The following is a 9,181-nucleotide window of genomic DNA, read 5'->3' as shown; positions in this document are numbered from 1 at the left end:
CAAAAAACCAAAAAACCTCAAGAAAGCCCAAGAAACCAACCAATAAAAAACCCCAAAACCCCTGAAAAAACCTCTGGGAGGATGCTTTGCTGGGACAGATTACCTGAACTCAACAACAGGATATTGCACACCACGGCATGTCATATCTGCTGTAGAAACCAGGAGAGTTGCCCGGAAGGAGCAGCCACTCTGGATTCAGGAAGGGGGGGTCTAGCATCAGTCAGAGGGTGGTGAGCAATTACATTGTGCATCATTTGGATTTCTTTTATTCTTTTTATTATCATTATTATTATTCTTTACCATTATTATTGTATTTTGCCTTATTTTCAATTATTTATCTGTTCTTATCTCAACAGACAAGTTTTACTTCGATTCTCCTCCCCATTCCACCAGAATGTGGGAAAGAGAGTAGGTCTTGAGTGAGTGGCTGTGTGTGTTTCATCTCCAGCTGGGTTTAAACCATTACAGGGAGAAGTATTTTTCTCAGTGCCACAGCTCTTGAAAGTTAACTAGATTGTCTATACTGGAAGCAAGTAACCTGGTTTCCTTCCAGCTTATGCAAGGAATCTGTCTTAGGAGTTCTGTGTTTTGGCAGACTTTTTTTCCTGCCTTTAACAGTGCATGATCGGGTGATATCTCATTTCCTTCTTAATACTTTGAGATATGTTTGACAGTGGAAGCAGTTTATAGTACTTACTATGTGCATGAATTATACCTTTAGCTGTACCTGGAAATCCAGATGCTTCTTTAATGAAAGTTTCTGCTGGGCTCAGAGTCAAGATTTGATTTGTATGATTAATCTGCATCTTAGATGAATATCCTTCATACCATGCAACTGAATGTACTGGGATGAGTTGCTTTTAATCTATTCTTTATTTTCTATAAGTAATTAGGTATCCATAGATTCAAAGAGTAGCTCTACTTACCTGGAATATGCCAGAATCAACCAAGTCCATACTCACCTGCTTCAGTGCAGATGCATGAATCTGAGCAGTTCTTGCTTTGATTTGAAATGATGTATGTAGAGAGCTTGGTCTAAGAAGAAAGTCTTCCACAGAACATTCTACTTTTTCTTCCTTTTAATTTTGCAATGGAAAAAGGTATTGTATTCAGGAAAATTCCACGTATCTCTAAGTACTGCTGTGCCACACTTCTAACTGTCAGTGATCAATAGCTGTTTTTCTTGGTTTGGTCTTTGATGTCATAGATATGCTGACAAAAGCATTTGGTGTTGTAAAAAGCTGCGAAGAAAGAAAATGATGGGGTATATTCAAATCATCAATGTGGTTGTTTAAGTTAGGCAGCTCTCCCTATCCTTCCTGTACCACGGGGCCTTTTTCTTTACTTCTCCAAATGTTCAGGATAGGAGATTCCTTTTTTTTTGGTCTGAATTGCACAAAGCAATACCTTCTTTTCTCAAGGGTTTGCAGTCTAGCTCTAAGGAGACTATTATGTTAGCTTCAGCCTAAGATAGATTGTTGAGATTAGAATATGTGAATATTCATCCTGTCAATGAGTCAATTTCTGTTAGTTTCTGTTTCAGTGCCTAGAAAATGGAAGACTTGGAAAGGAGAATCAATATGTTACTCAAGTATGGAAGGTAATGACTTATAGAATTACACTTAAATATTTTTTCTTGTTAGGACAATTTTGGTTGACTTTGGGATATTTTTTTTTCCCCTTTGCAAGGTGTTTAAATGCAAGGATTGTTTTTATTTGTTCTATATCATTCACTTTGACTGACTGCTCACATAATTAAACAGAATGAAATCCTGTGTCTGATTACATTTTAAGAATCTCTTTCCATCTGGAAATAATACTTCATTGGCTTACTCTGAGATAAATGCACGATTAAATCCTAACAGGTGTTTCCTTAAGGAAGAAGGTTTTGCAGACCTGTTGAGTCCTCAGGTTATGTGACCACTCTGTATTTCTCAGGCAGAAGTAATATTTTCTTTTGCATAGTAAAGGAAATCAAGTTTTTCAAACTCTCAAGTCTGTTCTAGTGTTTTAACTACTGATCAGTGTTGCTGTGATTTCTTTTAAAATATTTCTTTGGATTGTAGGGAGTTCAGGTACAGATGTAGTTTTTTTATGTTGAAGTTAGATATGTCTAAACCACCTGACAATTTAGAAATTTTTATTTTATTATCATCCAGTTATTAAGACTATGCACAATCTTCGTCAAAATATAGGCAGTACAAGGGTTAAAACCTGTATTTAGGGGAATTAGATTAGATTCTATGTCAGAAGATTTTTTATTACACTTATATACTAAATGGCATTTTAGTTAGAAAGCAGTAGAAATTTCATTGGAATCCAGCACCAGTGCCACAAACAATTAAGAAGCACTCTACTTATTCCTGTAATTTACTTCTTTATCTTGCATATTTTTCCAGAATCTGTCCCTGTGAAACTTCCTAGGAAAATATTTCTGAGCAAAAGAGGGTTTTATGTGTGCTTGTGTATGTGTGTGGGGAGGAATGAGAAGAAGCTAGAAAAGGGGAGACAAGTGAAAATAGATGAGAACATCAGTATGGCTAGGGAATGCTAAAGGATCTCATATCCATTTTTGCACTGTAAATGCTACCCTAGACATTGTAAATAGCCACTCTTTCTGCAAACACCTTAGCAAATGGTTCTTTGAAATTCACTGTCCTTTGCAACTCTGCCTTGTTTGTAAGCTCCTATCATTTATCATGGGAGCAGCTGTCATGGCAGGACTATAGGCTGAGACAATCTGTGAGCCAAACGCTGCTGTTGTATGCTTCTGTGAAATTTAGCTTAGGTTGTTCCTAGCCTATCAGGATAGAATCCATTCAGCATGGAAAGTAGTCTTAACAGGAAGAACTCGGCTGGGAAAGGATCAGAAATATATTTGTAAAACAAAGTGAAATTGATTCAGCAAGAACAAGGAGGAAATCAAGACCATGTAGGAATTGGTGAAGGCCAGTAAAGTCTGAGAGGAATTGAATTTGCAAAGGAATTGCCATGTATAGCATCTGGGTTTTACTGAAATAGTCATCCTGACGTACTAAAGGAGGAAAAGTCAGCAATTTTGCTTCGCAAAAAGACAGATACTTATAAAGGTTATGCATATCTAAGACCCATCTTAGAAAAATGTAATTCCTAGATTATATACAGGGGTGTACTTCTGCTGTTGGTTACATGGATTAGAAGAATGTAGAACTTTTTAGACTGCCTCAGAATCACAGCCTCCCTGAAAACAGACATATTTGTCAGACAAACACTTTGGGTGTCAGTTTTTTACTAGCTGATTCAGGAGAAATGATCACATCTAGATTCAAATACTTTTCCTTAAATAAAAAGAATTAGCATAATAAATTAAGTTCTTTCCTGTAACATGGTAAGTGTATCTTTCTCCTTTCATGCTGTTACGTATCTTGTTTCCTCTTTGTAAATTGAGTCAACACTAGTAAATGTGCAGTGGAAGTACAAAACCCCCACAGATATAATGTTTATTTTGCAGAGCTTCACTGAATCAAATTGAGTGAAATCTGTGCTATCCTTGTTTTCTGGATGTGTGCATTGTAACAACCATATGTTAGTTGTTTAAAGACCAGTGAGATATTTTTGGTTACTGATGTGCAGCCGATGTCATAAAAGATGCATGGCAAGAGGGGCAAGGTGTTTCCTCCAATTCAGCTCACGAGAGCTGGGAAGCAGTTTGCAGTGGTGTAATTGCAAGCAATATTTTGATTGAGGTCCTGTTTTCATGCAAACTCTTTAAAGCCACATGATCTCTCTCATAAGCTGGAGGTAGTAACTAGGCCTGCTATTTTCATTAAAATGAAGGAAATGTCATAAGCTAAAAGTTGAATTTTGTGGAAAAAATAGATTATAGGAGAAAGGATAGAAGAGATAAATCTAGCATATGGGTTTTTTTGTCATCTAATGGCTAGAACTAGTCCAAGAGCTGGCAGTCACTAGTGTAGAAGTGAAGTAAATCAAAGAAGATGGTAGAAGTTACTACATTTGCAGTTATTTATAACCTTAGAAAATGGAAAACCTAATAACTAGGCCAGAAACTTAGATGTATAGCTTAAGTTTTTAGTGTGATGTGCCTCACCACTGAAATAAATGTTTAGCATCTGATATTGTAGAATAAAATAATACAGGTGGGAAAAATATTTGCAACTTTTCTGTGCCCACGCTCTTAGTGAACTCTTTCAGATCAAAACTTGTTTTGGTTAGGTGCAGCAACATATTTGTATACATTGCTATATTTCCTTGCTACAGAAAAACTGGTTATTAAACTAAAAATTTTGATACATGCTCTACTAGGTATCAAATATTTCACTGAACTAAAATTTGGAAGTTATATGTTTTTATTATTTATTATTAAATATAAAACTTGTACCTTTACAAACAGTTTTGTTTGCTTTGAAGAATAGATTCAAGAATATCTTTGTATGCACATGGGACTGTTAGTTTTAAAGCACAGTAGTTCAATAGTATTACAAGCTTCTTAAAATAATCTTCCATGCTTCTCTCACTTGCAGCCTGAGTGTTGTCTGTTGTGGAGTGCTCAGTGGAAAAGGAAATTTTACCTTGAACCCTTGCTTGCAATCCCCTTCAGTTTTCTGACTGTACTCTCACTCTGCAGGTGAGAATTTATATTTATATGCATCATAAAGCAGAAAAAAATGATTTTGTAAATCTGAAAGGCTTATAAATGCAATGTCTAAATACACGTGTTCACCATGAATTTTGAATGATTCAAAAAGAAGAAGTGATCATTCTCTATGGCTGTAGTTTGCAGTGTGGTCTTACATCTAAAGCTTCCTATCTAGTAAGCAAAGACTGCACATTTAGTAAAGGTTTGGAAGAAAAGACTCATTTGAGCTGCCATCCTCCTTGACCAGTTGAGTTCTGGAGGGATGGAAAATGAGAAAATAATTTATGTAACCAAACTTTTCTAATTGACTTTTACAGCTCTACCGTGGTAGAGGAAACAGTATGAGACTCTTATATCATCATTAATAGTAATAGTTCATCCTTCAGAGAAGGCTGCTACAATCTAAACCATCTGTACCTTTTCACATTGCCAAGAGAAGCCAAATCCTAAACCGAGGAGGGCATATGCTCAGGAATCTCACAGGGAGAAAATCTGCCATTAAGTCAGTGGTGCAACTGTGAGCTTCTCCTAAATGCTATTACCTACCAATAATTACTAATCTGAATGAGCTGTCAGAGACCAAGGGGAGAGGAGACCAACATACGAGAAAAGACTTGTTAGGAAATAATGTCTTTGATTGTTCTGTTCTGTCTTTCACAATAAAACTGACAAGAAAGGTGTATGTTAAAATCAATGTCTACTTAACATTTAGGAGGTGATTCTGTTTTGCTCTGCTCCTCTCTGGTGAGACCCCACCTGGATACTGCATCCAGCTCTGGGATCCCCAGCATAGGAAGGACACCACCTGTTGGAACGAGTCCAGAAGAAGGCCAACAAGATTATTAGAGGGACGAAGTGCCTCTCCTATGAGGAAAGGTTAAGGCAATTTAGATTGTTCAGCTTGGAAAAAAGAAGGCTTCAGGGTGACCTAATTGCGGTCTTCCAGTACCTGAAGGGAGTGTACAAGAAAGATGGAGACAATTTACAAGGGCCTGTAGTGACAGGACAAGGGGGAATGGCTTTAAACTGAAAAATAAGAGGTTTAGATTAGATATCAGGAAGAAATTCTTTACAGTGAGGGTGGTAAGGTTCTGGAAGAGTTTGCTCAGAGAAGATATGAAAATGTTCATGGCCAGGCTGGATGGAGCCCTGAGCAACCTGGTTGAGTGAAAGATGTCTCTGTGCATAGCAAAGGCGTTGGAAATAGATGATCTTTAAGGTCTCTTCCAGCCCAAGCCATTCAATGATTCTATGATTTATGAGCTATTTATAAAAACATCCTAGCCACTTATGAAACAGAAACAGTGGTTTGTATAGTCCTAAATATATAAACTGCTTGGATCTTGGCTTCCCTTATTCCTATGTCAGAAAGACACAGTCTTCTGTGATGCAACAAATTAAACTAGGGTAAAGAAAGGGCTTTCAAAGAAGTCAAGTAGACCATTGTGATCTACACAGATACTGTTGGTGGAAGATATGGCAGAAGAGAAAGACAGGTATGACTTCTCAGATGCAGTGCCGTGCCACAAGTACTGGCGATGACACCTTTGCAGATGGTATTGATGGAGGAGGTTTCTTGTGCTTCCAGATAGGTGGAGTACACTGTCCTGTATCTAGCAGAGGTACCTCTGGTAGTTTAGTTTAAAGTATTAGATTTCTGACAGCATGAGGTTCTGTCTTGCCTAATTTTCCTTGCTGAGAAGACAGATGAATTTGAACTCAGTATTGTGCTGCAGCTGGTGCACGCTGCTAAATAAGATGCCCCCTGAACTCTCTTGCAGGACACCACACGTGCTGTAATCTTGTATTTTCCCTTCATCAGGCCTGGGCTAAAGGAATTCCCTTTCAATAACCTGCTAGACGCTGGGAAATCTTACCTTTATTAATGTGTGTGTGCATGTTTTGTGTAGATGTGAAAATATCACCGAGGCGTCCCTTTTATGACTTTTTATAACTAGAAATGGAAGTCAGAAGAAAAGTACTGGTTCAGCTGAAGCAACTTGTAGTTCAAGGCAATAACAAAGATGCTCTTTATTGCAGGATGTTATGCTTAGGTCATTGCTTTTAGCATTACCTGTGCACTTCCAGGTATTGTCAAACTTGTCACAGAAAATAGCATATTTCCTTTTCTTCCACTGGTGTTGCTCTGTAAATGTGTTACCTACGATAATAGAATAAGAATACAATTGGAAGACTTTTTGTCACTGCTGTTAGTGCAATTTTTGAGGGCTTTTGCAGTCATTCTGAAAAATTTGGAATAGCAGCACTTTGGGAAGGTTGGCCAAAGCTCTAAATTAATTGAAATATGTGGCAGTCCTGTTCAGCTCAAAAATGTTAACTACTGCTACAAGGAAAACATGAATGTGAGAAAATTTTTTATTGGCTGTTTTCCTAGAATACTATTTCTGCTTTCAACTCCTGGTAGTGTTTTGGATCCACATTATGCCCAGCTGAGACTATTAAGGTGAGGTCTGTAACTTGGTACATAAGGTATTAGACATGTTTATAATCTTAAAAGCCCTACATATATATCAATACAAAAACTTAAAGTACCAATAGCAAAATAAAGTATCATTATTCCCAAGGGGAGATGAGAGAAGTGTTTTTGGTAATGTCTAAATGAGAATAGTACCCATTACTTCTTATGAGAATGTTGTGCAAGCTATAATAGAGCACCTCTTTACTTGAACTCTTATGTGTTGTCTCTGTCCTATAAATAGACATTCTATTTCCACTATATTCTTTGTAATAAGAAAGTAGGAAACTTAATACATTTTGCATCTTTGGGTTTGATTTTTTGTTCAGTTGTATTTGAAATGTGCATTAAAAAAGACAGAAGTTTTTGCAGAAAATTCCCTTTCAATTCTGACATAAAGTGAAGGAGTGCCATTCTAATCTCACAGCTCTTAATTGTCTTTAGTGGATAAAAGAGAAGTGGAATTTATACCATGTTTGAAATATGTGTATATAAATCTACATATATAAATGCATGAAACTGCAGAAGATAGCAGCCAGCCTCACTCAGAAATCCTTGCTAGAAGAGTGGGATGAAATACACTAAAAATGTTGTGCTTGGTCAAACAATTAAATGTCACAATTTAGATGAAGGAAAACATGCAAGGTGGGCTAGCCAAATGTAAACAGGTTAGTGAATATATTTTCTGAGAAGAAACCTCAAAAAAATAGTCCCCTCAAATAAACAGCTTAATTTTTTCTAAGTATGTGCCATTTTATTATTTCCACAGCACCAATATAAATGATTCTGTCTCCTACCCTGTTTCTTCCTGCAAGCATTACCTTCAATGTCTACCAAAAGTTATTCATTTTCCAACCTTTACCTGCTTAAGAAAATGGGGAGGAAAGGAACTAAGCTAGTAGACAGAAAATACTGTTGCTCATAAGGCTCTGTTTTTAGGTGGATTTTCTGTTGGGATATCCAGTGTTCGTCAACCTCGTAGGCTACAAAAAGTGTTGCAAGAGCCATTTTTCCTTTCGTGTGCCCTGGCCAGCTTTAAATTATATATCTGGCTACTATCTATCTTTCCTACCATCTATCTAGTTGTCTTAGCTAGAGAATGTACTATATGGTGGTTTCCAAATAGTTTTGTTGAGGTTTTTCTTTCATTATGTTTAGTGAATGAAACACTTTTAAAGAATATTAGAGAGTAGTGGTTTGGTCCAAAATACTCATTACTGTTTACCTTCTGTGAGATAAGAATTAGGAGAAATGCAAAGCAGGCACCAAACTTGAAAGAATATAAAGAAGTTTATTAACAGACCTAAAAGAAGAAAAAAAAATTATACCACACCTTCAGAACACTTATCCTCCCCCCACCTTTCTCCCTTCTCCAAGTGACATTGTAAAAAGACAACCCTTGAGATGTTCAGTCTGTTTACCACTTCCATAATAACCTTGTTCAGTCCATTTAGGAAGAGGAGTCTCTCTTGCCCATGCAATGAACATATTATCACAACGAGACAGCCGCCCACTTCCAAATAACTCTGTTCAGTCCATTTAGGAAGAGGTCTCTCTGCTCGCATGTGAGTCCCTTCCCCCGACTTGCAGCTTCTTTTGCAACTGCTTTTGAGGGTCCACTCTTGAAGTTTTTTGGGGTACAATTTTAAGGTTGAGCTATTCAGAAACAAAAGTTCTCTTCACCCATCTCTGGGAGCATTTCATCTCTAAGAACAGAGGCCCTCCTCCTTCCCTGGGAGCAAAGGGTCTTCCTCATCTTCATCGTTAGGACTATCTCTGGGAGCATCTCTAGGAGCTGAGGTTTTCTCCTTTCCCATTTGGAGCAAAAGTCCTCACTGCTTCCATCTCTCCCTGTCCAAACTTCTCATGAAATTACAGCTGCATCAGCATCTGCCTATCTCAGCGCAGGTGCTTTTGCTCACAAGTTGAACACTCCACCCCCCATGCCTTCAGAAATTACAACGGGATACTCTGATGTATCATAGCTTCACAACAGACTTTCAGCTTTAAGCATCTCCTCTTTCTCTTCCCTCAGGTTTTCAGCTCTTCACAGCACTAAAAGGGTT

At 37.5% G+C, this 9,181-nt stretch overlaps 1 long non-coding RNA gene across 1 annotated transcript in view; it reads left to right on the top strand.

Annotated features, from left to right (window-relative positions):
- Positions 1-1,459: 1,459 nt before the first annotated feature.
- Positions 1,460-9,181, top strand: part of LOC104697195 — a 30,776-nt gene continuing 23,054 nt past the window's right edge. The window contains exons 1-2 of the long non-coding RNA XR_753134.4: positions 1,460-1,600; positions 4,524-4,627. This is a non-coding gene — a long non-coding RNA (uncharacterized LOC104697195). The remainder of the gene's footprint in view (positions 1,601-4,523; positions 4,628-9,181) is intronic.

This window comes from Corvus cornix, chromosome 4, assembly GCF_000738735.6.
Source record: "Corvus cornix cornix isolate S_Up_H32 chromosome 4, ASM73873v5, whole genome shotgun sequence".
Classification (NCBI taxonomy): Eukaryota; Metazoa; Chordata; class Aves; order Passeriformes; family Corvidae; genus Corvus; species Corvus cornix.
This window is presented reverse-complemented; position numbering and strand designations above follow the sequence as displayed.